General features: G+C 54.6%; 29 non-coding genes across 29 annotated transcripts; all 29 read left to right on the top strand.

Annotated features, from left to right (window-relative positions):
- Positions 1–105: 105 nt before the first annotated feature.
- On the top strand, positions 106–221 carry LOC138564381 (U5 spliceosomal RNA). Its single transcript, XR_011300331.1, has one exon. It is a non-coding gene; the product is annotated as a U5 spliceosomal RNA (small nuclear RNA).
- An 805-nt stretch (positions 222–1,026) lies between these two features.
- LOC138564382 (U5 spliceosomal RNA) lies at positions 1,027–1,142 on the top strand. Its single transcript, XR_011300332.1, has one exon. It is a non-coding gene; the product is annotated as a U5 spliceosomal RNA (small nuclear RNA).
- An 806-nt stretch (positions 1,143–1,948) lies between these two features.
- Positions 1,949–2,064, top strand: LOC138564383 (U5 spliceosomal RNA). Its single transcript, XR_011300333.1, has one exon. It is a non-coding gene; the product is annotated as a U5 spliceosomal RNA (small nuclear RNA).
- A 770-nt stretch (positions 2,065–2,834) lies between these two features.
- On the top strand, positions 2,835–2,950 carry LOC138564970 (U5 spliceosomal RNA). Its single transcript, XR_011300894.1, has one exon. It is a non-coding gene; the product is annotated as a U5 spliceosomal RNA (small nuclear RNA).
- A 776-nt stretch (positions 2,951–3,726) lies between these two features.
- Positions 3,727–3,842, top strand: LOC138564384 (U5 spliceosomal RNA). The gene has a single exon (XR_011300334.1). It is a non-coding gene; the product is annotated as a U5 spliceosomal RNA (small nuclear RNA).
- A 776-nt stretch (positions 3,843–4,618) lies between these two features.
- On the top strand, positions 4,619–4,734 carry LOC138565101 (U5 spliceosomal RNA). The gene has a single exon (XR_011301018.1). It is a non-coding gene; the product is annotated as a U5 spliceosomal RNA (small nuclear RNA).
- Positions 4,735–5,533: 799 nt separating this feature from the next.
- Positions 5,534–5,649, top strand: LOC138564385 (U5 spliceosomal RNA). The gene has a single exon (XR_011300335.1). It is a non-coding gene; the product is annotated as a U5 spliceosomal RNA (small nuclear RNA).
- An 806-nt stretch (positions 5,650–6,455) lies between these two features.
- LOC138564386 (U5 spliceosomal RNA) lies at positions 6,456–6,571 on the top strand. The gene has a single exon (XR_011300336.1). It is a non-coding gene; the product is annotated as a U5 spliceosomal RNA (small nuclear RNA).
- Positions 6,572–7,341: 770 nt separating this feature from the next.
- On the top strand, positions 7,342–7,457 carry LOC138564971 (U5 spliceosomal RNA). Its single transcript, XR_011300895.1, has one exon. It is a non-coding gene; the product is annotated as a U5 spliceosomal RNA (small nuclear RNA).
- A 776-nt stretch (positions 7,458–8,233) lies between these two features.
- On the top strand, positions 8,234–8,349 carry LOC138564387 (U5 spliceosomal RNA). The gene has a single exon (XR_011300337.1). It is a non-coding gene; the product is annotated as a U5 spliceosomal RNA (small nuclear RNA).
- A 776-nt stretch (positions 8,350–9,125) lies between these two features.
- On the top strand, positions 9,126–9,241 carry LOC138564388 (U5 spliceosomal RNA). Its single transcript, XR_011300338.1, has one exon. It is a non-coding gene; the product is annotated as a U5 spliceosomal RNA (small nuclear RNA).
- Positions 9,242–10,017: 776 nt separating this feature from the next.
- Positions 10,018–10,133, top strand: LOC138565102 (U5 spliceosomal RNA). The gene has a single exon (XR_011301019.1). It is a non-coding gene; the product is annotated as a U5 spliceosomal RNA (small nuclear RNA).
- Positions 10,134–10,932: 799 nt separating this feature from the next.
- Positions 10,933–11,048, top strand: LOC138564390 (U5 spliceosomal RNA). Its single transcript, XR_011300340.1, has one exon. It is a non-coding gene; the product is annotated as a U5 spliceosomal RNA (small nuclear RNA).
- An 806-nt stretch (positions 11,049–11,854) lies between these two features.
- LOC138564391 (U5 spliceosomal RNA) lies at positions 11,855–11,970 on the top strand. The gene has a single exon (XR_011300341.1). It is a non-coding gene; the product is annotated as a U5 spliceosomal RNA (small nuclear RNA).
- Positions 11,971–12,740: 770 nt separating this feature from the next.
- LOC138564972 (U5 spliceosomal RNA) lies at positions 12,741–12,856 on the top strand. Its single transcript, XR_011300896.1, has one exon. It is a non-coding gene; the product is annotated as a U5 spliceosomal RNA (small nuclear RNA).
- Positions 12,857–13,632: 776 nt separating this feature from the next.
- LOC138564393 (U5 spliceosomal RNA) lies at positions 13,633–13,748 on the top strand. The gene has a single exon (XR_011300342.1). It is a non-coding gene; the product is annotated as a U5 spliceosomal RNA (small nuclear RNA).
- Positions 13,749–14,524: 776 nt separating this feature from the next.
- LOC138565104 (U5 spliceosomal RNA) lies at positions 14,525–14,640 on the top strand. The gene has a single exon (XR_011301020.1). It is a non-coding gene; the product is annotated as a U5 spliceosomal RNA (small nuclear RNA).
- A 799-nt stretch (positions 14,641–15,439) lies between these two features.
- On the top strand, positions 15,440–15,555 carry LOC138564394 (U5 spliceosomal RNA). The gene has a single exon (XR_011300343.1). It is a non-coding gene; the product is annotated as a U5 spliceosomal RNA (small nuclear RNA).
- Positions 15,556–16,361: 806 nt separating this feature from the next.
- On the top strand, positions 16,362–16,477 carry LOC138564395 (U5 spliceosomal RNA). The gene has a single exon (XR_011300344.1). It is a non-coding gene; the product is annotated as a U5 spliceosomal RNA (small nuclear RNA).
- A 770-nt stretch (positions 16,478–17,247) lies between these two features.
- On the top strand, positions 17,248–17,363 carry LOC138564973 (U5 spliceosomal RNA). The gene has a single exon (XR_011300897.1). It is a non-coding gene; the product is annotated as a U5 spliceosomal RNA (small nuclear RNA).
- Positions 17,364–18,139: 776 nt separating this feature from the next.
- On the top strand, positions 18,140–18,255 carry LOC138564396 (U5 spliceosomal RNA). Its single transcript, XR_011300345.1, has one exon. It is a non-coding gene; the product is annotated as a U5 spliceosomal RNA (small nuclear RNA).
- An 805-nt stretch (positions 18,256–19,060) lies between these two features.
- LOC138564397 (U5 spliceosomal RNA) lies at positions 19,061–19,176 on the top strand. Its single transcript, XR_011300346.1, has one exon. It is a non-coding gene; the product is annotated as a U5 spliceosomal RNA (small nuclear RNA).
- An 806-nt stretch (positions 19,177–19,982) lies between these two features.
- Positions 19,983–20,098, top strand: LOC138564398 (U5 spliceosomal RNA). Its single transcript, XR_011300347.1, has one exon. It is a non-coding gene; the product is annotated as a U5 spliceosomal RNA (small nuclear RNA).
- Positions 20,099–20,868: 770 nt separating this feature from the next.
- Positions 20,869–20,984, top strand: LOC138564974 (U5 spliceosomal RNA). The gene has a single exon (XR_011300898.1). It is a non-coding gene; the product is annotated as a U5 spliceosomal RNA (small nuclear RNA).
- A 776-nt stretch (positions 20,985–21,760) lies between these two features.
- LOC138564399 (U5 spliceosomal RNA) lies at positions 21,761–21,876 on the top strand. Its single transcript, XR_011300348.1, has one exon. It is a non-coding gene; the product is annotated as a U5 spliceosomal RNA (small nuclear RNA).
- Positions 21,877–22,681: 805 nt separating this feature from the next.
- On the top strand, positions 22,682–22,797 carry LOC138564400 (U5 spliceosomal RNA). The gene has a single exon (XR_011300349.1). It is a non-coding gene; the product is annotated as a U5 spliceosomal RNA (small nuclear RNA).
- An 805-nt stretch (positions 22,798–23,602) lies between these two features.
- On the top strand, positions 23,603–23,718 carry LOC138564402 (U5 spliceosomal RNA). The gene has a single exon (XR_011300351.1). It is a non-coding gene; the product is annotated as a U5 spliceosomal RNA (small nuclear RNA).
- A 776-nt stretch (positions 23,719–24,494) lies between these two features.
- On the top strand, positions 24,495–24,610 carry LOC138564403 (U5 spliceosomal RNA). The gene has a single exon (XR_011300352.1). It is a non-coding gene; the product is annotated as a U5 spliceosomal RNA (small nuclear RNA).
- An 805-nt stretch (positions 24,611–25,415) lies between these two features.
- On the top strand, positions 25,416–25,531 carry LOC138564404 (U5 spliceosomal RNA). Its single transcript, XR_011300353.1, has one exon. It is a non-coding gene; the product is annotated as a U5 spliceosomal RNA (small nuclear RNA).
- Positions 25,532–26,005: the final 474 nt, after the last annotated feature.

Here is a 26,005-nt window from a genome sequence, read left to right on the forward strand (position 1 = left end):
TCGCTTCATCTCAAAAAGCGTCATCGTGTGCACTGCTTCACTAAGTCACCCTGAGCTAGTGAGGTGTTGCATTTTTTGCGGCCGCAGTCGGGGCCACTAGAGCGCATACTCTGGTTTCTCTTCAAACCGAATAAATCTTTCGCCTTTTACTAAAGATTTCCGTGGAGAGGAACATTAAAGAGTTTCACTCAATTTTTTGAAGCCCTGCCAAGTGCAGGGTTACCTATGCTGGTTATAAAAAAAAAGAAACAGAGCAAATGAAAGCGCAAAGCCTGCTTTTCAGCTGTTGGCTTGCACCCCCCAGCTGTCAGTCAGCCTTTGCAGGGGTCCTCGCAGCACAGCCAGGCTGATGCCTTGCAGTGGTAGCCAGAGGGGGGAGCCTTTAGCTAATGCTTGCTGCTGTCGCCACCTGCTGGTGAGCCAGCAGAGGCTGGCTCCAAGCTAGCATCCAGGAGGATATGGCCCCAGTGGGCAGGGGTTTGGGCCCGGGCCCCGATCGGCTGACAAACGCCTGACAAACGCCGTCCTTTGCCCGGCGGGCTTTGCCCTGGCGGGCAAAAGAACCTGGCAGCCCAGGAGGCCCAGCACCCGTGCAAGACAGGGTGAGGGCGGAAAATGACCCCTGTGTCCTGAGAAAGGAGAGAGCGGGCTGCTTTTTCAACATCCTGGGGGAGGAGCCCCATCTCTGGGGCCCAAAAGAAAATCTCACGCCTGCCTCCCAGAAGCCCTAGACCTTATGTAAACGAGGGGAGTCCTCAGGCAAAGGCAGACTCTGCCTGCCTTTTGGCCAATGTCACATGGCCTGCGGTCTGGAGAAATTTGCATACCCACAATCCCCTGCCAGGTTTCATGACTTTGGATGGGATTGCTTGCAAATAAAGTCATTCTGCCACGGGTTCGGAGCCCGATAGCATTCTCCATTCGCTTCATCTCAAAAAGCGTCATCGTGTGCACTGCTTCACTAAGTCACCCTGAGCTAGTGAGGTGTTGCATTTTTTGCGGCCGCAGTCGGGGCCACTAGAGCGCATACTCTGGTTTCTCTTCAAACCGAATAAATCTTTCGCCTTTTACTAAAGATTTCCGTGGAGAGGAACATTAAAGAGTTTCACTCAATTTTTTGAAGCCCTGCCAAGTGCAGGGTTACCTATGCTGGTTAAAAAAAAAAAAGAAACAGAGCAAATGAAAGCGCAAAGCCTGCTTTTCAGCTGTTGGCTTGCACCCCCCAGCTGTCAGTCAGCCTTTGCAGGGGTCCTCGCAGCACAGCCAGGCTGATGCCTTGCAGTGGTAGCCAGAGGGGGGAGCCTTTAGCTAATGCTTGCTGCTGTCGCCACCTGCTGGTGAGCCAGCAGAGGCTGGCTCCAAGCTAGCATCCAGGAGGATATGGCCCCAGTGGGCAGGGGTTTGGGCCCGGGCCCCGATCGCCTGACAAACGCCTGACAAACGCCGTCCTTTGCCCGGCGGGCTTTGCCCTGGCGGGCAAAAGAACCTGGCAGCCCAGGAGGCCCAGCACCCGTGCAAGACAGGGTGAGGGCGGAAAATGACCCCTGTGTCCTGAGAAAGGAGAGAGCGGGCTGCTTTTTCAACATCCTGGGGGAGGAGCCCCATCTCTGGGGCCCAAAAGAAAATCTCACGCCTGCCTCCCAGAAGCCCTAGACCTTATGTAAACGAGGGGAGTCCTCAGGCAAAGGCAGACTCTGCCTGCCTTTTGGCCAATGTCACATGGCCTGCGGTCTGGAGAAATTTGCATACCCACAATCCCCTGCCAGGTTTCATGACTTTGGATGGGATTGCTTGCAAATAAAGTCATTCTGCCACGGGTTCGGAGCCCGATAGCATTCTCCATTCGCTTCATCTCAAAAAGCGTCATCGTGTGCACTGCTTCACTAAGTCACCCTGAGCTAGTGAGGTGTTGCATTTTTTGCGGCCGCAGTCGGGGCCACTAGAGCGCATACTCTGGTTTCTCTTCAAACCGAATAAATCTTTCGCCTTTTACTAAAGATTTCCGTGGAGAGGAACATTAAAGAGTTTCACTCAATTTTTTGAAGCCCTGCCAAGTGCAGGGTTACCTATGCTGGTTAAAAAGAAACAGAGCAAATGAAAGCGCAAAGCCTGCTTTTCAGCTGTTGGCTTGCACCCCCCAGCTGTCAGTCAGCCTTTGCAGGGGTCCTCGCAGCACAGCCAGGCTGATGCCTTGCAGTGGTAGCCAGAGGGGGGAGCCTTTAGCTAATGCTTGCTGCTGTCGCCACCTGCTGGTGAGCCAGCAGAGGCTGGCTCCAAGCTAGCATCCAGGAGGATATGGCCCCAGTGGGCAGGGGTTTGGGCCCGGGCCCCGATCGGCTGACGAACGCCTGACAAACGCCGTCCTTTGCCCGCTGGCAGCCCAGGAGGCCCAGCACCCGTGCAAGACAGGGTGAGGGCGGAAAATGACCCCTGTGTCCTGAGAAAGGAGAGAGCGGGCTGCTTCTTCAACATCCTGGGGGAGGAGCCCCATCTCTGGGGCCCAAAAGAAAATCTCACGCCTGCCTCCCAGAAGCCCTAGACCTTATGTAAACGAGGGGAGTCCTCAGGCAAAGGCAGACTCTGCCTGCCTTTTGGCCAATGTCACATGGCCTGCGGTCTGGAGAAATTTGCATACCCACAATCCCCTGCCAGGTTTCATGACTTTGGATGGGATTGCTTGCAAATAAAGTCATTCTGCCACGGGTTCGGAGCCCGATAGCATTCTCCATTCGCTTCATCTCAAAAAGCGTCATCGTGTGCACTGCTTCACTAAGTCACCCTGAGCTAGTGAGGTGTTGCATTTTTTGCGGCCGCAGTCGGGGCCACTAGAGCGCATACTCTTGTTTCTCTTCAAACCGAATAAATCTTTCGCCTTTTACTAAAGATTTCCGTGGAGAGGAACATTAAAGAGTTTCACTCAATTTTTTGAAGCCCTGCCAAGTGCAGGGTTACCTATGCTGGTTAAAAAAAAAAAGAAACAGAGCAAATGAAAGCGCAAAGCCTGCTTTTCAGCTGTTGGCTTGCACCCCCCAGCTGTCAGTCAGCCTTTGCAGGGGTCCTTGCAGCACAGCCAGGCTGATGCCTTGCAGTGGTAGCCAGAGGGGGGAGCCTTTAGCTAATGCTTGCTGCTGTCGCCACCTGCTGGTGAGCCAGCAGAGGCTGGCTCCAAGCTAGCATCCAGGAGGATATGGCCCCAGTGGGCAGGGGTTTGGGCCCGGGCCCCGATCGGCTGACGAACGCCTGACAAACGCCGTCCTTTGCCCGCTGGCAGCCCAGGAGGCCCAGCACCCGTGCAAGACAGGGTGAGGGCGGAAAATGACCCCTGTGTCCTGAGAAAGGAGAGAGCGGGCTGCTTCTTCAACATCCTGGGGGAGGAGCCCCATCTCTGGGGCCCAAAAGAAAATCTCACGCCTGCCTCCCAGAAGCCCTAGACCTTATGTAAACGAGGGGAGTCCTCAAGCAAAAGCAGACTCTGCCTGCCTTTTGGCCAATGTCACATGGCCTGCGGTCTGGAGAAATTTGCATACCCACAATCCCCTGCCAGGTTTCATGACTTTGGATGGGATTGCTTGCAAATAAAGTCATTCTGCCACGGGTTCGGAGCCCGATAGCATTCTCCATTCGCTTCATCTCAAAAAGCGTCATCGTGTGCACTGCTTCACTAAGTCACCCTGAGCTAGTGAGGTGTTGCATTTTTTGCGGCCGCAGTCGGGGCCACTAGAGCGCATACTCTGGTTTCTCTTCAAACCGAATAAATCTTTCGCCTTTTACTAAAGATTTCCGTGGAGAGGAACATTAAAGAGTTTCACTCAATTTTTTGAAGCCCTGCCAAGTGCAGGGTTACCTATGCTGGTTATAAAAAAAAAGAAACAGAGCAAATGAAAGCGCAAAGCCTGCTTTTCAGCTGTTGGCTTGCACCCCCCAGCTGTCAGTCAGCCTTTGCAGGGGTCCTCGCAGCACAGCCAGGCTGATGCTTTGCAGTGGTAGCCAGAGGGGGGAGCCTTTAGCTAATGCTTGCTGCTGTCGCCACCTGCTGGTGAGCCAGCAGAGGCTGGCTCCAAGCTAGCATCCAGGAGGATATGGCCCCAGTGGGCAGGGGTTTGGGCCCGGGCCCCGATCGGCTGACGAACGCCTGACAAACGCCGTCCTTTGCCCGCTGGCAGCCCAGGAGGCCCAGCACCCGTGCAAGACAGGGTGAGGGCGGAAAATGACCCCTGTGTCCTGAGAAAGGAGAGAGCGGGCTGCTTCTTCAACATCCTGGGGGAGGAGCCCCATCTCTGGGGCCCAAAAGAAAATCTCACGCCTGCCTCCCAGAAGCCCTAGACCTTATGTAAACGAGGGGAGTCCTCAAGCAAAAGCAGACTCTGCCTGCCTTTTGGCCAATGTTACATGGCCTGCGGTCTGGAGAAATTTGCATACCCACAATCCCCTGCCAGGTTTCATGACTTTGGATGGGATTGCTTGCAAATAAAGTCATTCTGCCACGGGTTCGGAGCCCGATGGCATTCTCCATTCGCTTCATCTCAAAAAGCGTCATCGTGTGCACTGCTTCACTAAGTCACCCTGAGCTAGTGAGGTGTTGCATTTTTTGCGGCCGCAGTCGGGGCCACTAGAGCGCATACTCTGGTTTCTCTTCAAACCGAATAAATCTTTCGCCTTTTACTAAAGATTTCCGTGGAGAGGAACATTAAAGAGTTTCACTCAATGTTTTGAAGCCCTGCCAAGTGCAGGGTTACCTATGCTGGTTAAAAAGAAACAGAGCAAATGAAAGCGCAAAGCCTGCTTTTCAGCTGTTGGCTTGCACCCCCCAGCTGTCAGTCAGCCTTTGCAGGGGTCCTCGCAGCACAGCCAGGCTGATGCCTTGCAGTGGTAGCCAGAGGGGGGAGCCTTTAGCTAATGCTTGCTGCTGTCGCCACCTGCTGGTGAGCCAGCAGAGGCTGGCTCCAAGCTAGCATCCAGGAGGATATGGCCCCAGTGGGCAGGGGTTTGGGCCCGGGCCCCGATCGGCTGACGAACGCCTGACAAACGCCGTCCTTTGCCCGGCGGGCTTTGCCCTGGCGGGCAAAAGAACCTGGCAGCCCAGGAGGCCCAGCACCCGTGCAAGACAGGGTGAGGGCGGAAAATGACCCCTGTGTCCTGAGAAAGGAGAGAGTGGGCTGCTTTTTCAACATCCTGGGGGAGGAGCCCCATCTCTGGGGCCCAAAAGAAAATCTCACGCCTGCCTCCCAGAAGCCCTAGACCTTATGTAAACGAGGGGAGTCCTCAGGCAAAGGCAGACTCTGCCTGCCTTTTGGCCAATGTCACATGGCCTGCGGTCTGGAGAAATTTGCATACCCACAATCCCCTGCCAGGTTTCATGACTTTGGATGGGATTGCTTGCAAATAAAGTCATTCTGCCACGGGTTCGGAGCCCGATAGCATTCTCCATTCGCTTCATCTCAAAAAGCGTCATCGTGTGCACTGCTTCACTAAGTCACCCTGAGCTAGTGAGGTGTTGCATTTTTTGCGGCCGCAGTCGGGGCCACTAGAGCGCATACTCTGGTTTCTCTTCAAACCGAATAAATCTTTCGCCTTTTACTAAAGATTTCCGTGGAGAGGAACATTAAAGAGTTTCACTCAATTTTTTGAAGCCCTGCCAAGTGCAGGGTTACCTATGCTGGTTAAAAAAAAAAAAGAAACAGAGCAAATGAAAGCGCAAAGCCTGCTTTTCAGCTGTTGGCTTGCACCCCCCAGCTGTCAGTCAGCCTTTGCAGGGGTCCTCGCAGCACAGCCAGGCTGATGCCTTGCAGTGGTAGCCAGAGGGGGGAGCCTTTAGCTAATGCTTGCTGCTGTCGCCACCTGCTGGTGAGCCAGCAGAGGCTGGCTCCAAGCTAGCATCCAGGAGGATATGGCCCCAGTGGGCAGGGGTTTGGGCCCGGGCCCCGATCGCCTGACAAACGCCTGACAAACGCCGTCCTTTGCCCGGCGGGCTTTGCCCTGGCGGGCAAAAGAACCTGGCAGCCCAGGAGGCCCAGCACCCGTGCAAGACAGGGTGAGGGCGGAAAATGACCCCTGTGTCCTGAGAAAGGAGAGAGCGGGCTGCTTTTTCAACATCCTGGGGGAGGAGCCCCATCTCTGGGGCCCAAAAGAAAATCTCACGCCTGCCTCCCAGAAGCCCTAGACCTTATGTAAACGAGGGGAGTCCTCAGGCAAAGGCAGACTCTGCCTGCCTTTTGGCCAATGTCACATGGCCTGCGGTCTGGAGAAATTTGCATACCCACAATCCCCTGCCAGGTTTCATGACTTTGGATGGGATTGCTTGCAAATAAAGTCATTCTGCCACGGGTTCGGAGCCCGATAGCATTCTCCATTCGCTTCATCTCAAAAAGCGTCATCGTGTGCACTGCTTCACTAAGTCACCCTGAGCTAGTGAGGTGTTGCATTTTTTGCGGCCGCAGTCGGGGCCACTAGAGCGCATACTCTGGTTTCTCTTCAAACCGAATAAATCTTTCGCCTTTTACTAAAGATTTCCGTGGAGAGGAACATTAAAGAGTTTCACTCAATTTTTTGAAGCCCTGCCAAGTGCAGGGTTACCTATGCTGGTTAAAAAGAAACAGAGCAAATGAAAGCGCAAAGCCTGCTTTTCAGCTGTTGGCTTGCACCCCCCAGCTGTCAGTCAGCCTTTGCAGGGGTCCTCGCAGCACAGCCAGGCTGATGCCTTGCAGTGGTAGCCAGAGGGGGGAGCCTTTAGCTAATGCTTGCTGCTGTCGCCACCTGCTGGTGAGCCAGCAGAGGCTGGCTCCAAGCTAGCATCCAGGAGGATATGGCCCCAGTGGGCAGGGGTTTGGGCCCGGGCCCCGATCGGCTGACGAACGCCTGACAAACGCCGTCCTTTGCCCGCTGGCAGCCCAGGAGGCCCAGCACCCGTGCAAGACAGGGTGAGGGCGGAAAATGACCCCTGTGTCCTGAGAAAGGAGAGAGCGGGCTGCTTCTTCAACATCCTGGGGGAGGAGCCCCATCTCTGGGGCCCAAAAGAAAATCTCACGCCTGCCTCCCAGAAGCCCTAGACCTTATGTAAACGAGGGGAGTCCTCAGGCAAAGGCAGACTCTGCCTGCCTTTTGGCCAATGTCACATGGCCTGCGGTCTGGAGAAATTTGCATACCCACAATCCCCTGCCAGGTTTCATGACTTTGGATGGGATTGCTTGCAAATAAAGTCATTCTGCCACGGGTTCGGAGCCCGATAGCATTCTCCATTCGCTTCATCTCAAAAAGCGTCATCGTGTGCACTGCTTCACTAAGTCACCCTGAGCTAGTGAGGTGTTGCATTTTTTGCGGCCGCAGTCGGGGCCACTAGAGCGCATACTCTTGTTTCTCTTCAAACCGAATAAATCTTTCGCCTTTTACTAAAGATTTCCGTGGAGAGGAACATTAAAGAGTTTCACTCAATTTTTTGAAGCCCTGCCAAGTGCAGGGTTACCTATGCTGGTTAAAAAAAAAAAGAAACAGAGCAAATGAAAGCGCAAAGCCTGCTTTTCAGCTGTTGGCTTGCACCCCCCAGCTGTCAGTCAGCCTTTGCAGGGGTCCTTGCAGCACAGCCAGGCTGATGCCTTGCAGTGGTAGCCAGAGGGGGGAGCCTTTAGCTAATGCTTGCTGCTGTCGCCACCTGCTGGTGAGCCAGCAGAGGCTGGCTCCAAGCTAGCATCCAGGAGGATATGGCCCCAGTGGGCAGGGGTTTGGGCCCGGGCCCCGATCGGCTGACGAACGCCTGACAAACGCCGTCCTTTGCCCGCTGGCAGCCCAGGAGGCCCAGCACCCGTGCAAGACAGGGTGAGGGCGGAAAATGACCCCTGTGTCCTGAGAAAGGAGAGAGCGGGCTGCTTCTTCAACATCCTGGGGGAGGAGCCCCATCTCTGGGGCCCAAAAGAAAATCTCACGCCTGCCTCCCAGAAGCCCTAGACCTTATGTAAACGAGGGGAGTCCTCAAGCAAAAGCAGACTCTGCCTGCCTTTTGGCCAATGTCACATGGCCTGCGGTCTGGAGAAATTTGCATACCCACAATCCCCTGCCAGGTTTCATGACTTTGGATGGGATTGCTTGCAAATAAAGTCATTCTGCCACGGGTTCGGAGCCCGATAGCATTCTCCATTCGCTTCATCTCAAAAAGCGTCATCGTGTGCACTGCTTCACTAAGTCACCCTGAGCTAGTGAGGTGTTGCATTTTTTGCGGCCGCAGTCGGGGCCACTAGAGCGCATACTCTGGTTTCTCTTCAAACCGAATAAATCTTTCGCCTTTTACTAAAGATTTCCGTGGAGAGGAACATTAAAGAGTTTCACTCAATTTTTTGAAGCCCTGCCAAGTGCAGGGTTACCTATGCTGGTTATAAAAAAAAAGAAACAGAGCAAATGAAAGCGCAAAGCCTGCTTTTCAGCTGTTGGCTTGCACCCCCCAGCTGTCAGTCAGCCTTTGCAGGGGTCCTCGCAGCACAGCCAGGCTGATGCTTTGCAGTGGTAGCCAGAGGGGGGAGCCTTTAGCTAATGCTTGCTGCTGTCGCCACCTGCTGGTGAGCCAGCAGAGGCTGGCTCCAAGCTAGCATCCAGGAGGATATGGCCCCAGTGGGCAGGGGTTTGGGCCCGGGCCCCGATCGGCTGACGAACGCCTGACAAACGCCGTCCTTTGCCCGCTGGCAGCCCAGGAGGCCCAGCACCCGTGCAAGACAGGGTGAGGGCGGAAAATGACCCCTGTGTCCTGAGAAAGGAGAGAGCGGGCTGCTTCTTCAACATCCTGGGGGAGGAGCCCCATCTCTGGGGCCCAAAAGAAAATCTCACGCCTGCCTCCCAGAAGCCCTAGACCTTATGTAAACGAGGGGAGTCCTCAAGCAAAAGCAGACTCTGCCTGCCTTTTGGCCAATGTTACATGGCCTGCGGTCTGGAGAAATTTGCATACCCACAATCCCCTGCCAGGTTTCATGACTTTGGATGGGATTGCTTGCAAATAAAGTCATTCTGCCACGGGTTCGGAGCCCGATGGCATTCTCCATTCGCTTCATCTCAAAAAGCGTCATCGTGTGCACTGCTTCACTAAGTCACCCTGAGCTAGTGAGGTGTTGCATTTTTTGCGGCCGCAGTCGGGGCCACTAGAGCGCATACTCTGGTTTCTCTTCAAACCGAATAAATCTTTCGCCTTTTACTAAAGATTTCCGTGGAGAGGAACATTAAAGAGTTTCACTCAATTTTTTGAAGCCCTGCCAAGTGCAGGGTTACCTATGCTGGTTATAAAAAAAAAGAAACAGAGCAAATGAAAGCGCAAAGCCTGCTTTTCAGCTGTTGGCTTGCACCCCCCAGCTGTCAGTCAGCCTTTGCAGGGGTCCTCGCAGCACAGCCAGGCTGATGCTTTGCAGTGGTAGCCAGAGGGGGGAGCCTTTAGCTAATGCTTGCTGCTGTCGCCACCTGCTGGTGAGCCAGCAGAGGCTGGCTCCAAGCTAGCATCCAGGAGGATATGGCCCCAGTGGGCAGGGGTTTGGGCCCGGGCCCCGATCGGCTGACGAACGCCTGACAAACGCCGTCCTTTGCCCGCTGGCAGCCCAGGAGGCCCAGCACCCGTGCAAGACAGGGTGAGGGCGGAAAATGACCCCTGTGTCCTGAGAAAGGAGAGAGCGGGCTGCTTCTTCAACATCCTGGGGGAGGAGCCCCATCTCTGGGGCCCAAAAGAAAATCTCACGCCTGCCTCCCAGAAGCCCTAGACCTTATGTAAACGAGGGGAGTCCTCAAGCAAAAGCAGACTCTGCCTGCCTTTTGGCCAATGTTACATGGCCTGCGGTCTGGAGAAATTTGCATACCCACAATCCCCTGCCAGGTTTCATGACTTTGGATGGGATTGCTTGCAAATAAAGTCATTCTGCCACGGGTTCGGAGCCCGATGGCATTCTCCATTCGCTTCATCTCAAAAAGCGTCATCGTGTGCACTGCTTCACTAAGTCACCCTGAGCTAGTGAGGTGTTGCATTTTTTGCGGCCGCAGTCGGGGCCACTAGAGCGCATACTCTGGTTTCTCTTCAAACCGAATAAATCTTTCGCCTTTTACTAAAGATTTCCGTGGAGAGGAACATTAAAGAGTTTCACTCAATGTTTTGAAGCCCTGCCAAGTGCAGGGTTACCTATGCTGGTTAAAAAGAAACAGAGCAAATGAAAGCGCAAAGCCTGCTTTTCAGCTGTTGGCTTGCACCCCCCAGCTGTCAGTCAGCCTTTGCAGGGGTCCTCGCAGCACAGCCAGGCTGATGCCTTGCAGTGGTAGCCAGAGGGGGGAGCCTTTAGCTAATGCTTGCTGCTGTCGCCACCTGCTGGTGAGCCAGCAGAGGCTGGCTCCAAGCTAGCATCCAGGAGGATATGGCCCCAGTGGGCAGGGGTTTGGGCCCGGGCCCCGATCGGCTGACGAACGCCTGACAAACGCCGTCCTTTGCCCGGCGGGCTTTGCCCTGGCGGGCAAAAGAACCTGGCAGCCCAGGAGGCCCAGCACCCGTGCAAGACAGGGTGAGGGCGGAAAATGACCCCTGTGTCCTGAGAAAGGAGAGAGTGGGCTGCTTTTTCAACATCCTGGGGGAGGAGCCCCATCTCTGGGGCCCAAAAGAAAATCTCACGCCTGCCTCCCAGAAGCCCTAGACCTTATGTAAACGAGGGGAGTCCTCAGGCAAAGGCAGACTCTGCCTGCCTTTTGGCCAATGTCACATGGCCTGCGGTCTGGAGAAATTTGCATACCCACAATCCCCTGCCAGGTTTCATGACTTTGGATGGGATTGCTTGCAAATAAAGTCATTCTGCCACGGGTTCGGAGCCCGATAGCATTCTCCATTCGCTTCATCTCAAAAAGCGTCATCGTGTGCACTGCTTCACTAAGTCACCCTGAGCTAGTGAGGTGTTGCATTTTTTGCGGCCGCAGTCGGGGCCACTAGAGCGCATACTCTGGTTTCTCTTCAAACCGAATAAATCTTTCGCCTTTTACTAAAGATTTCCGTGGAGAGGAACATTAAAGAGTTTCACTCAATTTTTTGAAGCCCTGCCAAGTGCAGGGTTACCTATGCTGGTTAAAAAAAAAAAAGAAACAGAGCAAATGAAAGCGCAAAGCCTGCTTTTCAGCTGTTGGCTTGCACCCCCCAGCTGTCAGTCAGCCTTTGCAGGGGTCCTCGCAGCACAGCCAGGCTGATGCCTTGCAGTGGTAGCCAGAGGGGGGAGCCTTTAGCTAATGCTTGCTGCTGTCGCCACCTGCTGGTGAGCCAGCAGAGGCTGGCTCCAAGCTAGCATCCAGGAGGATATGGCCCCAGTGGGCAGGGGTTTGGGCCCGGGCCCCGATCGCCTGACAAACGCCTGACAAACGCCGTCCTTTGCCCGGCGGGCTTTGCCCTGGCGGGCAAAAGAACCTGGCAGCCCAGGAGGCCCAGCACCCGTGCAAGACAGGGTGAGGGCGGAAAATGACCCCTGTGTCCTGAGAAAGGAGAGAGCGGGCTGCTTTTTCAACATCCTGGGGGAGGAGCCCCATCTCTGGGGCCCAAAAGAAAATCTCACGCCTGCCTCCCAGAAGCCCTAGACCTTATGTAAACGAGGGGAGTCCTCAGGCAAAGGCAGACTCTGCCTGCCTTTTGGCCAATGTCACATGGCCTGCGGTCTGGAGAAATTTGCATACCCACAATCCCCTGCCAGGTTTCATGACTTTGGATGGGATTGCTTGCAAATAAAGTCATTCTGCCACGGGTTCGGAGCCCGATAGCATTCTCCATTCGCTTCATCTCAAAAAGCGTCATCGTGTGCACTGCTTCACTAAGTCACCCTGAGCTAGTGAGGTGTTGCATTTTTTGCGGCCGCAGTCGGGGCCACTAGAGCGCATACTCTGGTTTCTCTTCAAACCGAATAAATCTTTCGCCTTTTACTAAAGATTTCCGTGGAGAGGAACATTAAAGAGTTTCACTCAATTTTTTGAAGCCCTGCCAAGTGCAGGGTTACCTATGCTGGTTAAAAAGAAACAGAGCAAATGAAAGCGCAAAGCCTGCTTTTCAGCTGTTGGCTTGCACCCCCCAGCTGTCAGTCAGCCTTTGCAGGGGTCCTCGCAGCACAGCCAGGCTGATGCCTTGCAGTGGTAGCCAGAGGGGGGAGCCTTTAGCTAATGCTTGCTGCTGTCGCCACCTGCTGGTGAGCCAGCAGAGGCTGGCTCCAAGCTAGCATCCAGGAGGATATGGCCCCAGTGGGCAGGGGTTTGGGCCCGGGCCCCGATCGGCTGACGAACGCCTGACAAACGCCGTCCTTTGCCCGCTGGCAGCCCAGGAGGCCCAGCACCCGTGCAAGACAGGGTGAGGGCGGAAAATGACCCCTGTGTCCTGAGAAAGGAGAGAGCGGGCTGCTTCTTCAACATCCTGGGGGAGGAGCCCCATCTCTGGGGCCCAAAAGAAAATCTCACGCCTGCCTCCCAGAAGCCCTAGACCTTATGTAAACGAGGGGAGTCCTCAGGCAAAGGCAGACTCTGCCTGCCTTTTGGCCAATGTCACATGGCCTGCGGTCTGGAGAAATTTGCATACCCACAATCCCCTGCCAGGTTTCATGACTTTGGATGGGATTGCTTGCAAATAAAGTCATTCTGCCACGGGTTCGGAGCCCGATAGCATTCTCCATTCGCTTCATCTCAAAAAGCGTCATCGTGTGCACTGCTTCACTAAGTCACCCTGAGCTAGTGAGGTGTTGCATTTTTTGCGGCCGCAGTCGGGGCCACTAGAGCGCATACTCTTGTTTCTCTTCAAACCGAATAAATCTTTCGCCTTTTACTAAAGATTTCCGTGGAGAGGAACATTAAAGAGTTTCACTCAATTTTTTGAAGCCCTGCCAAGTGCAGGGTTACCTATGCTGGTTAAAAAAAAAAAGAAACAGAGCAAATGAAAGCGCAAAGCCTGCTTTTCAGCTGTTGGCTTGCACCCCCCAGCTGTCAGTCAGCCTTTGCAGGGGTCCTTGCAGCACAGCCAGGCTGATGCCTTGCAGTGGTAGCCAGAGGGGGGAGCCTTTAGCTAATGCTTGCTGCTGTCGCCACCTGCTGGTGAGCCAGCAGAGGCTGGCTCCAAGCTAGCATCCAGGAGGATATGGCCCCAGTGGGCAGGGGTTTGGGCCCGGGCCCCGATCGGCTGACGAACGCCTGACAAACGCCGTCCTTTGCCCGCTGGCAGCCCAGGAGGCCCAGCACCCGTGCAAGACAGGGTGAGGGCGGAAAATGACCCCTGTGTCCTGAGAAAGGAGAGAGCGGGCTGCTTCTTCAACATCCTGGGGGAGGAGCCCCATCTCTGGGGCCCAAAAGAAAATCTCACGCCTGCCTCCCAGAAGCCCTAGACCTTATGTAAACGAGGGGAGTCCTCAAGCAAAAGCAGACTCTGCCTGCCTTTTGGCCAATGTCACATGGCCTGCGGTCTGGAGAAATTTGCATACCCACAATCCCCTGCCAGGTTTCATGACTTTGGATGGGATTGCTTGCAAATAAAGTCATTCTGCCACGGGTTCGGAGCCCGATAGCATTCTCCATTCGCTTCATCTCAAAAAGCGTCATCGTGTGCACTGCTTCACTAAGTCACCCTGAGCTAGTGAGGTGTTGCATTTTTTGCGGCCGCAGTCGGGGCCACTAGAGCGCATACTCTGGTTTCTCTTCAAACCGAATAAATCTTTCGCCTTTTACTAAAGATTTCCGTGGAGAGGAACATTAAAGAGTTTCACTCAATTTTTTGAAGCCCTGCCAAGTGCAGGGTTACCTATGCTGGTTATAAAAAAAAAGAAACAGAGCAAATGAAAGCGCAAAGCCTGCTTTTCAGCTGTTGGCTTGCACCCCCCAGCTGTCAGTCAGCCTTTGCAGGGGTCCTCGCAGCACAGCCAGGCTGATGCTTTGCAGTGGTAGCCAGAGGGGGGAGCCTTTAGCTAATGCTTGCTGCTGTCGCCACCTGCTGGTGAGCCAGCAGAGGCTGGCTCCAAGCTAGCATCCAGGAGGATATGGCCCCAGTGGGCAGGGGTTTGGGCCCGGGCCCCGATCGGCTGACGAACGCCTGACAAACGCCGTCCTTTGCCCGCTGGCAGCCCAGGAGGCCCAGCACCCGTGCAAGACAGGGTGAGGGCGGAAAATGACCCCTGTGTCCTGAGAAAGGAGAGAGCGGGCTGCTTCTTCAACATCCTGGGGGAGGAGCCCCATCTCTGGGGCCCAAAAGAAAATCTCACGCCTGCCTCCCAGAAGCCCTAGACCTTATGTAAACGAGGGGAGTCCTCAAGCAAAAGCAGACTCTGCCTGCCTTTTGGCCAATGTTACATGGCCTGCGGTCTGGAGAAATTTGCATACCCACAATCCCCTGCCAGGTTTCATGACTTTGGATGGGATTGCTTGCAAATAAAGTCATTCTGCCACGGGTTCGGAGCCCGATGGCATTCTCCATTCGCTTCATCTCAAAAAGCGTCATCGTGTGCACTGCTTCACTAAGTCACCCTGAGCTAGTGAGGTGTTGCATTTTTTGCGGCCGCAGTCGGGGCCACTAGAGCGCATACTCTGGTTTCTCTTCAAACCGAATAAATCTTTCGCCTTTTACTAAAGATTTCCGTGGAGAGGAACATTAAAGAGTTTCACTCAATGTTTTGAAGCCCTGCCAAGTGCAGGGTTACCTATGCTGGTTAAAAAGAAACAGAGCAAATGAAAGCGCAAAGCCTGCTTTTCAGCTGTTGGCTTGCACCCCCCAGCTGTCAGTCAGCCTTTGCAGGGGTCCTCGCAGCACAGCCAGGCTGATGCCTTGCAGTGGTAGCCAGAGGGGGGAGCCTTTAGCTAATGCTTGCTGCTGTCGCCACCTGCTGGTGAGCCAGCAGAGGCTGGCTCCAAGCTAGCATCCAGGAGGATATGGCCCCAGTGGGCAGGGGTTTGGGCCCGGGCCCCGATCGGCTGACGAACGCCTGACAAACGCCGTCCTTTGCCCGGCGGGCTTTGCCCTGGCGGGCAAAAGAACCTGGCAGCCCAGGAGGCCCAGCACCCGTGCAAGACAGGGTGAGGGCGGAAAATGACCCCTGTGTCCTGAGAAAGGAGAGAGTGGGCTGCTTTTTCAACATCCTGGGGGAGGAGCCCCATCTCTGGGGCCCAAAAGAAAATCTCACGCCTGCCTCCCAGAAGCCCTAGACCTTATGTAAACGAGGGGAGTCCTCAGGCAAAGGCAGACTCTGCCTGCCTTTTGGCCAATGTCACATGGCCTGCGGTCTGGAGAAATTTGCATACCCACAATCCCCTGCCAGGTTTCATGACTTTGGATGGGATTGCTTGCAAATAAAGTCATTCTGCCACGGGTTCGGAGCCCGATAGCATTCTCCATTCGCTTCATCTCAAAAAGCGTCATCGTGTGCACTGCTTCACTAAGTCACCCTGAGCTAGTGAGGTGTTGCATTTTTTGCGGCCGCAGTCGGGGCCACTAGAGCGCATACTCTGGTTTCTCTTCAAACCGAATAAATCTTTCGCCTTTTACTAAAGATTTCCGTGGAGAGGAACATTAAAGAGTTTCACTCAATTTTTTGAAGCCCTGCCAAGTGCAGGGTTACCTATGCTGGTTAAAAAAAAAAAAGAAACAGAGCAAATGAAAGCGCAAAGCCTGCTTTTCAGCTGTTGGCTTGCACCCCCCAGCTGTCAGTCAGCCTTTGCAGGGGTCCTCGCAGCACAGCCAGGCTGATGCCTTGCAGTGGTAGCCAGAGGGGGGAGCCTTTAGCTAATGCTTGCTGCTGTCGCCACCTGCTGGTGAGCCAGCAGAGGCTGGCTCCAAGCTAGCATCCAGGAGGATATGGCCCCAGTGGGCAGGGGTTTGGGCCCGGGCCCCGATCGCCTGACAAACGCCTGACAAACGCCGTCCTTTGCCCGGCGGGCTTTGCCCTGGCGGGCAAAAGAACCTGGCAGCCCAGGAGGCCCAGCACCCGTGCAAGACAGGGTGAGGGCGGAAAATGACCCCTGTGTCCTGAGAAAGGAGAGAGCGGGCTGCTTTTTCAACATCCTGGGGGAGGAGCCCCATCTCTGGGGCCCAAAAGAAAATCTCACGCCTGCCTCCCAGAAGCCCTAGACCTTATGTAAACGAGGGGAGTCCTCAGGCAAAGGCAGACTCTGCCTGCCTTTTGGCCAATGTCACATGGCCTGCGGTCTGGAGAAATTTGCATACCCACAATCCCCTGCCAGGTTTCATGACTTTGGATGGGATTGCTTGCAAATAAAGTCATTCTGCCACGGGTTCGGAGCCCGATAGCATTCTCCATTCGCTTCATCTCAAAAAGCGTCATCGTGTGCACTGCTTCACTAAGTCACCCTGAGCTAGTGAGGTGTTGCATTTTTTGCGGCCGCAGTCGGGGCCACTAGAGCGCATACTCTGGTTTCTCTTCAAACCGAATAAATCTTTCGCCTTTTACTAAAGATTTCCGTGGAGAGGAACATTAAAGAGTTTCACTCAATTTTTTGAAGCCCTGCCAAGTGCAGGGTTACCTATGCTGGTTAAAAAGAAACAGAGCAAATGAAAGCGCAAAGCCTGCTTTTCAGCTGTTGGCTTGCACCCCCCAGCTGTCAGTCAGCCTTTGCAGGGGTCCTCGCAGCACAGCCAGGCTGATGCCTTGCAGTGGTAGCCAGAGGGGGGAGCCTTTAGCTAATGCTTGCTGCTGTCGCCACCTGCTGGTGAGCCAGCAGAGGCTGGCTCCAAGCTAGCATCCAGGAGGATATGGCCCCAGTGGGCAGGGGTTTGGGCCCGGGCCCCGATCGGCTGACGAACGCCTGACAAACGCCGTCCTTTGCCCGCTGGCAGCCCAGGAGGCCCAGCACCCGTGCAAGACAGGGTGAGGGCGGAAAATGACCCCTGTGTCCTGAGAAAGGAGAGAGCGGGCTGCTTCTTCAACATCCTGGGGGAGGAGCCCCATCTCTGGGGCCCAAAAGAAAATCTCACGCCTGCCTCCCAGAAGCCCTAGACCTTATGTAAACGAGGGGAGTCCTCAGGCAAAGGCAGACTCTGCCTGCCTTTTGGCCAATGTCACATGGCCTGCGGTCTGGAGAAATTTGCATACCCACAATCCCCTGCCAGGTTTCATGACTTTGGATGGGATTGCTTGCAAATAAAGTCATTCTGCCACGGGTTCGGAGCCCGATAGCATTCTCCATTCGCTTCATCTCAAAAAGCGTCATCGTGTGCACTGCTTCACTAAGTCACCCTGAGCTAGTGAGGTGTTGCATTTTTTGCGGCCGCAGTCGGGGCCACTAGAGCGCATACTCTTGTTTCTCTTCAAACCGAATAAATCTTTCGCCTTTTACTAAAGATTTCCGTGGAGAGGAACATTAAAGAGTTTCACTCAATTTTTTGAAGCCCTGCCAAGTGCAGGGTTACCTATGCTGGTTAAAAAAAAAAAGAAACAGAGCAAATGAAAGCGCAAAGCCTGCTTTTCAGCTGTTGGCTTGCACCCCCCAGCTGTCAGTCAGCCTTTGCAGGGGTCCTTGCAGCACAGCCAGGCTGATGCCTTGCAGTGGTAGCCAGAGGGGGGAGCCTTTAGCTAATGCTTGCTGCTGTCGCCACCTGCTGGTGAGCCAGCAGAGGCTGGCTCCAAGCTAGCATCCAGGAGGATATGGCCCCAGTGGGCAGGGGTTTGGGCCCGGGCCCCGATCGGCTGACGAACGCCTGACAAACGCCGTCCTTTGCCCGCTGGCAGCCCAGGAGGCCCAGCACCCGTGCAAGACAGGGTGAGGGCGGAAAATGACCCCTGTGTCCTGAGAAAGGAGAGAGCGGGCTGCTTCTTCAACATCCTGGGGGAGGAGCCCCATCTCTGGGGCCCAAAAGAAAATCTCACGCCTGCCTCCCAGAAGCCCTAGACCTTATGTAAACGAGGGGAGTCCTCAAGCAAAAGCAGACTCTGCCTGCCTTTTGGCCAATGTCACATGGCCTGCGGTCTGGAGAAATTTGCATACCCACAATCCCCTGCCAGGTTTCATGACTTTGGATGGGATTGCTTGCAAATAAAGTCATTCTGCCACGGGTTCGGAGCCCGATAGCATTCTCCATTCGCTTCATCTCAAAAAGCGTCATCGTGTGCACTGCTTCACTAAGTCACCCTGAGCTAGTGAGGTGTTGCATTTTTTGCGGCCGCAGTCGGGGCCACTAGAGCGCATACTCTGGTTTCTCTTCAAACCGAATAAATCTTTCGCCTTTTACTAAAGATTTCCGTGGAGAGGAACATTAAAGAGTTTCACTCAATTTTTTGAAGCCCTGCCAAGTGCAGGGTTACCTATGCTGGTTATAAAAAAAAAGAAACAGAGCAAATGAAAGCGCAAAGCCTGCTTTTCAGCTGTTGGCTTGCACCCCCCAGCTGTCAGTCAGCCTTTGCAGGGGTCCTCGCAGCACAGCCAGGCTGATGCTTTGCAGTGGTAGCCAGAGGGGGGAGCCTTTAGCTAATGCTTGCTGCTGTCGCCACCTGCTGGTGAGCCAGCAGAGGCTGGCTCCAAGCTAGCATCCAGGAGGATATGGCCCCAGTGGGCAGGGGTTTGGGCCCGGGCCCCGATCGGCTGACGAACGCCTGACAAACGCCGTCCTTTGCCCGGCGGGCTTTGCCCTGGCGGGCAAAAGAACCTGGCAGCCCAGGAGGCCCAGCACCCGTGCAAGACAGGGTGAGGGCGGAAAATGACCCCTGTGTCCTGAGAAAGGAGAGAGTGGGCTGCTTTTTCAACATCCTGGGGGAGGAGCCCCATCTCTGGGGCCCAAAAGAAAATCTCACGCCTGCCTCCCAGAAGCCCTAGACCTTATGTAAACGAGGGGAGTCCTCAGGCAAAGGCAGACTCTGCCTGCCTTTTGGCCAATGTCACATGGCCTGCGGTCTGGAGAAATTTGCATACCCACAATCCCCTGCCAGGTTTCATGACTTTGGATGGGATTGCTTGCAAATAAAGTCATTCTGCCACGGGTTCGGAGCCCGATAGCATTCTCCATTCGCTTCATCTCAAAAAGCGTCATCGTGTGCACTGCTTCACTAAGTCACCCTGAGCTAGTGAGGTGTTGCATTTTTTGCGGCCGCAGTCGGGGCCACTAGAGCGCATACTCTGGTTTCTCTTCAAACCGAATAAATCTTTCGCCTTTTACTAAAGATTTCCGTGGAGAGGAACATTAAAGAGTTTCACTCAATTTTTTGAAGCCCTGCCAAGTGCAGGGTTACCTATGCTGGTTAAAAAAAAAAAAGAAACAGAGCAAATGAAAGCGCAAAGCCTGCTTTTCAGCTGTTGGCTTGCACCCCCCAGCTGTCAGTCAGCCTTTGCAGGGGTCCTCGCAGCACAGCCAGGCTGATGCCTTGCAGTGGTAGCCAGAGGGGGGAGCCTTTAGCTAATGCTTGCTGCTGTCGCCACCTGCTGGTGAGCCAGCAGAAGCTGGCTCCAAGCTAGCATCCAGGAGGATATGGCCCCAGTGGGCAGGGGTTTGGGCCCGGGCCCCGATCGCCTGACAAACGCCTGACAAACGCCGTCCTTTGCCCGGCGGGCTTTGCCCTGGCGGGCAAAAGAACCTGGCAGCCCAGGAGGCCCAGCACCCGTGCAAGACAGGGTGAGGGCGGAAAATGACCCCTGTGTCCTGAGAAAGGAGAGAGCGGGCTGCTTTTTCAACATCCTGGGGGAGGAGCCCCATCTCTGGGGCCCAAAAGAAAATCTCACGCCTGCCTCCCAGAAGCCCTAGACCTTATGTAAACGAGGGGAGTCCTCAGGCAAAGGCAGACTCTGCCTGCCTTTTGGCCAATGTCACATGGCCTGCGGTCTGGAGAAATTTGCATACCCACAATCCCCTGCCAGGTTTCATGACTTTGGATGGGATTGCTTGCAAATAAAGTCATTCTGCCACGGGTTCGGAGCCCGATAGCATTCTCCATTCGCTTCATCTCAAAAAGCGTCATCGTGTGCACTGCTTCACTAAGTCACCCTGAGCTAGTGAGGTGTTGCATTTTTTGCGGCCGCAGTCGGGGCCACTAGAGCGCATACTCTGGTTTCTCTTCAAACCGAATAAATCTTTCGCCTTTTACTAAAGATTTCCGTGGAGAGGAACATTAAAGAGTTTCACTCAATTTTTTGAAGCCCTGCCAAGTGCAGGGTTACCTATGCTGGTTAAAAAGAAACAGAGCAAATGAAAGCGCAAAGCCTGCTTTTCAGCTGTTGGCTTGCACCCCCCAGCTGTCAGTCAGCCTTTGCAGGGGTCCTCGCAGCACAGCCAGGCTGATGCCTTGCAGTGGTAGCCAGAGGGGGGAGCCTTTAGCTAATGCTTGCTGCTGTCGCCACCTGCTGGTGAGCCAGCAGAGGCTGGCTCCAAGCTAGCATCCAGGAGGATATGGCCCCAGTGGGCAGGGGTTTGGGCCCGGGCCCCGATCGGCTGACGAACGCCTGACAAACGCCGTCCTTTGCCCGCTGGCAGCCCAGGAGGCCCAGCACCCGTGCAAGACAGGGTGAGGGCGGAAAATGACCCCTGTGTCCTGAGAAAGGAGAGAGCGGGCTGCTTCTTCAACATCCTGGGGGAGGAGCCCCATCTCTGGGGCCCAAAAGAAAATCTCACGCCTGCCTCCCAGAAGCCCTAGACCTTATGTAAACGAGGGGAGTCCTCAGGCAAAGGCAGACTCTGCCTGCCTTTTGGCCAATGTCACATGGCCTGCGGTCTGGAGAAATTTGCATACCCACAATCCCCTGCCAGGTTTCATGACTTTGGATGGGATTGCTTGCAAATAAAGTCATTCTGCCACGGGTTCGGAGCCCGATAGCATTCTCCATTCGCTTCATCTCAAAAAGCGTCATCGTGTGCACTGCTTCACTAAGTCACCCTGAGCTAGTGAGGTGTTGCATTTTTTGCGGCCGCAGTCGGGGCCACTAGAGCGCATACTCTTGTTTCTCTTCAAACCGAATAAATCTTTCGCCTTTTACTAAAGATTTCCGTGGAGAGGAACATTAAAGAGTTTCACTCAATTTTTTGAAGCCCTGCCAAGTGCAGGGTTACCTATGCTAGTTAAAAAAAAAAAGAAACAGAGCAAATGAAAGCGCAAAGCCTGCTTTTCAGCTGTTGGCTTGCACCCCCCAGCTGTCAGTCAGCCTTTGCAGGGGTCCTTGCAGCACAGCCAGGCTGATGCCTTGCAGTGGTAGCCAGAGGGGGGAGCCTTTAGCTAATGCTTGCTGCTGTCGCCACCTGCTGGTGAGCCAGCAGAGGCTGGCTCCAAGCTAGCATCCAGGAGGATATGGCCCCAGTGGGCAGGGGTTTGGGCCCGGGCCCCGATCGGCTGACGAACGCCTGACAAACGCCGTCCTTTGCCCGCTGGCAGCCCAGGAGGCCCAGCACCCGTGCAAGACAGGGTGAGGGCGGAAAATGACCCCTGTGTCCTGAGAAAGGAGAGAGCGGGCTGCTTCTTCAACATCCTGGGGGAGGAGCCCCATCTCTGGGGCCCAAAAGAAAATCTCACGCCTGCCTCCCAGAAGCCCTAGACCTTATGTAAACGAGGGGAGTCCTCAAGCAAAAGCAGACTCTGCCTGCCTTTTGGCCAATGTCACATGGCCTGCGGTCTGGAGAAATTTGCATACCCACAATCCCCTGCCAGGTTTCATGACTTTGGATGGGATTGCTTGCAAATAAAGTCATTCTGCCACGGGTTCGGAGCCCGATAGCATTCTCCATTCGCTTCATCTCAAAAAGCGTCATCGTGTGCACTGCTTCACTAAGTCACCCTGAGCTAGTGAGGTGTTGCATTTTTTGCGGCCGCAGTCGGGGCCACTAGAGCGCATACTCTGGTTTCTCTTCAAACCGAATAAATCTTTCGCCTTTTACTAAAGATTTCCGTGGAGAGGAACATTAAAGAGTTTCACTCAATTTTTTGAAGCCCTGCCAAGTGCAGGGTTACCTATGCTGGTTATAAAAAAAAAGAAACAGAGCAAATGAAAGCGCAAAGCCTGCTTTTCAGCTGTTGGCTTGCACCCCCCAGCTGTCAGTCAGCCTTTGCAGGGGTCCTCGCAGCACAGCCAGGCTGATGCCTTGCAGTGGTAGCCAGAGGGGGGAGCCTTTAGCTAATGCTTGCTGCTGTCGCCACCTGCTGGTGAGCCAGCAGAGGCTGGCTCCAAGCTAGCATCCAGGAGGATATGGCCCCAGTGGGCAGGGGTTTGGGCCCGGGCCCCGATCGGCTGACAAACGCCTGACAAACGCCGTCCTTTGCCCGGCGGGCTTTGCCCTGGCGGGCAAAAGAACCTGGCAGCCCAGGAGGCCCAGCACCCGTGCAAGACAGGGTGAGGGCGGAAAATGACCCCTGTGTCCTGAGAAAGGAGAGAGCGGGCTGCTTTTTCAACATCCTGGGGGAGGAGCCCCATCTCTGGGGCCCAAAAGAAAATCTCACGCCTGCCTCCCAGAAGCCCTAGACCTTATGTAAACGAGGGGAGTCCTCAGGCAAAGGCAGACTCTGCCTGCCTTTTGGCCAATGTCACATGGCCTGCGGTCTGGAGAAATTTGCATACCCACAATCCCCTGCCAGGTTTCATGACTTTGGATGGGATTGCTTGCAAATAAAGTCATTCTGCCACGGGTTCGGAGCCCGATAGCATTCTCCATTCGCTTCATCTCAAAAAGCGTCATCGTGTGCACTGCTTCACTAAGTCACCCTGAGCTAGTGAGGTGTTGCATTTTTTGCGGCCGCAGTCGGGGCCACTAGAGCGCATACTCTGGTTTCTCTTCAAACCGAATAAATCTTTCGCCTTTTACTAAAGATTTCCGTGGAGAGGAACATTAAAGAGTTTCACTCAATTTTTTGAAGCCCTGCCAAGTGCAGGGTTACCTATGCTGGTTAAAAAAAAAAAGAAACAGAGCAAATGAAAGCGCAAAGCCTGCTTTTCAGCTGTTGGCTTGCACCCCCCAGCTGTCAGTCAGCCTTTGCAGGGGTCCTCGCAGCACAGCCAGGCTGATGCTTTGCAGTGGTAGCCAGAGGGGGGAGCCTTTAGCTAATGCTTGCTGCTGTCGCCACCTGCTGGTGAGCCAGCAGAGGCTGGCTCCAAGCTAGCATCCAGGAGGATATGGCCCCAGTGGGCAGGGGTTTGGGCCCGGGCCCCGATCGGCTGACGAACGCCTGACAAACGCCGTCCTTTGCCCGGCGGGCTTTGCCCTGGCGGGCAAAAGAACCTGGCAGCCCAGGAGGCCCAGCACCCGTGCAAGACAGGGTGAGGGCGGAAAATGACCCCTGTGTCCTGAGAAAGGAGAGAGCGGGCTGCTTTTTCAACATCCTGGGGGAGGAGCCCCATCTCTGGGGCCCAAAAGAAAATCTCACGCCTGCCTCCCAGAAGCCCTAGACCTTATGTAAACGAGGGGAGTCCTCAGGCAAAGGCAGACTCTGCCTGCCTTTTGGCCAATGTCACATGGCCTGCGGTCTGGAGAAATTTGCATACCCACAATCCCCTGCCAGGTTTCATGACTTTGGATGGGATTGCTTGCAAATAAAGTCATTCTGCCACGGGTTCGGAGCCCGATAGCATTCTCCATTCGCTTCATCTCAAAAAGCGTCATCGTGTGCACTGCTTCACTAAGTCACCCTGAGCTAGTGAGGTGTTGCATTTTTTGCGGCCGCAGTCGGGGCCACTAGAGCGCATACTCTGGTTTCTCTTCAAACCGAATAAATCTTTCGCCTTTTACTAAAGATTTCCGTGGAGAGGAACATTAAAGAGTTTCACTCAATTTTTTGAAGCCCTGCCAAGTGCAGGGTTACCTATGCTGGTTAAAAAAAAAAAGAAACAGAGCAAATGAAAGCGCAAAGCCTGCTTTTCAGCTGTTGGCTTGCACCCCCCAGCTGTCAGTCAGCCTTTGCAGGGGTCCTCGCAGCACAGCCAGGCTGATGCTTTGCAGTGGTAGCCAGAGGGGGGAGCCTTTAGCTAATGCTTGCTGCTGTCGCCACCTGCTGGTGAGCCAGCAGAGGCTGGCTCCAAGCTAGCATCCAGGAGGATATGGCCCCAGTGGGCAGGGGTTTGGGCCCGGGCCCCGATCGGCTGACGAACGCCTGACAAACGCCGTCCTTTGCCCGCTGGCAGCCCAGGAGGCCCAGCACCCGTGCAAGACAGGGTGAGGGCGGAAAATGACCCCTGTGTCCTGAGAAAGGAGAGAGCGGGCTGCTTTTTCAACATCCTGGGGGAGGAGCCCCATCTCTGGGGCCCAAAAGAAAATCTCACGCCTGCCTCCCAGAAGCCCTAGACCTTATGTAAACGAGGGGAGTCCTCAGGCAAAGGCAGACTCTGCCTGCCTTTTGGCCAATGTCACATGGCCTGCGGTCTGGAGAAATTTGCATACCCACAATCCCCTGCCAGGTTTCATGACTTTGGATGGGATTGCTTGCAAATAAAGTCATTCTGCCACGGGTTCGGAGCCCGATAGCATTCTCCATTCGCTTCATCTCAAAAAGCGTCATCGTGTGCACTGCTTCACTAAGTCACCCTGAGCTAGTGAGGTGTTGCATTTTTTGCGGCCGCAGTCGGGGCCACTAGAGCGCATACTCTGGTTTCTCTTCAAACCGAATAAATCTTTCGCCTTTTACTAAAGATTTCCGTGGAGAGGAACATTAAAGAGTTTCACTCAATTTTTTGAAGCCCTGCCAAGTGCAGGGTTACCTATGCTGGTTAAAAAAAAAAAGAAACAGAGCAAATGAAAGCGCAAAGCCTGCTTTTCAGCTGTTGGCTTGCACCCCCCAGCTGTCAGTCAGCCTTTGCAGGGGTCCTTGCAGCACAGCCAGGCTGATGCCTTGCAGTGGTAGCCAGAGGGGGGAGCCTTTAGCTAATGCTTGCTGCTGTCGCCACCTGCTGGTGAGCCAGCAGAAGCTGGCTCCAAGCTAGCATCCAGGAGGATATGGCCCCAGTGGGCAGGGGTTTGGGCCCGGGCCCCGATCGCCTGACAAACGCCTGACAAACGCCGTCCTTTGCCCGGCGGGCTTTGCCCTGGCGGGCAAAAGAACCTGGCAGCCCAGGAGGCCCAGCACCCGTGCAAGACAGGGTGAGGGCGGAAAATGACCCCTGTGTCCTGAGAAAGGAGAGAGCGGGCTGCTTTTTCAACATCCTGGGGGAGGAGCCCCATCTCTGGGGCCCAAAAGAAAATCTCACGCCTGCCTCCCAGAAGCCCTAGACCTTATGTAAACGAGGGGAGTCCTCAGGCAAAGGCAGACTCTGCCTGCCTTTTGGCCAATGTCACATGGCCTGCGGTCTGGAGAAATTTGCATACCCACAATCCCCTGCCAGGTTTCATGACTTTGGATGGGATTGCTTGCAAATAAAGTCATTCTGCCACGGGTTCGGAGCCCGATAGCATTCTCCATTCGCTTCATCTCAAAAAGCGTCATCGTGTGCACTGCTTCACTAAGTCACCCTGAGCTAGTGAGGTGTTGCATTTTTTGCGGCCGCAGTCGGGGCCACTAGAGCGCATACTCTGGTTTCTCTTCAAACCGAATAAATCTTTCGCCTTTTACTAAAGATTTCCGTGGAGAGGAACATTAAAGAGTTTCACTCAATTTTTTGAAGCCCTGCCAAGTGCAGGGTTACCTATGCTGGTTAAAAAGAAACAGAGCAAATGAAAGCGCAAAGCCTGCTTTTCAGCTGTTGGCTTGCACCCCCCAGCTGTCAGTCAGCCTTTGCAGGGGTCCTCGCAGCACAGCCAGGCTGATGCCTTGCAGTGGTAGCCAGAGGGGGGAGCCTTTAGCTAATGCTTGCTGCTGTCGCCACCTGCTGGTGAGCCAGCAGAGGCTGGCTCCAAGCTAGCATCCAGGAGGATATGGCCCCAGTGGGCAGGGGTTTGGGCCCGGGCCCCGATCGGCTGACGAACGCCTGACAAACGCCGTCCTTTGCCCGCTGGCAGCCCAGGAGGCCCAGCACCCGTGCAAGACAGGGTGAGGGCGGAAAATGACCCCTGTGTCCTGAGAAAGGAGAGAGCGGGCTGCTTCTTCAACATCCTGGGGGAGGAGCCCCATCTCTGGGGCCCAAAAGAAAATCTCACGCCTGCCTCCCAGAAGCCCTA

The sequence above is a fragment of the Ambystoma mexicanum genome, chromosome 1q, assembly GCF_040938575.1.
Source record: "Ambystoma mexicanum isolate Mex_15411 chromosome 1q, UKY_AmexF1_1, whole genome shotgun sequence".
NCBI lineage: Eukaryota > Metazoa > Chordata > Amphibia > Caudata > Ambystomatidae > Ambystoma > Ambystoma mexicanum.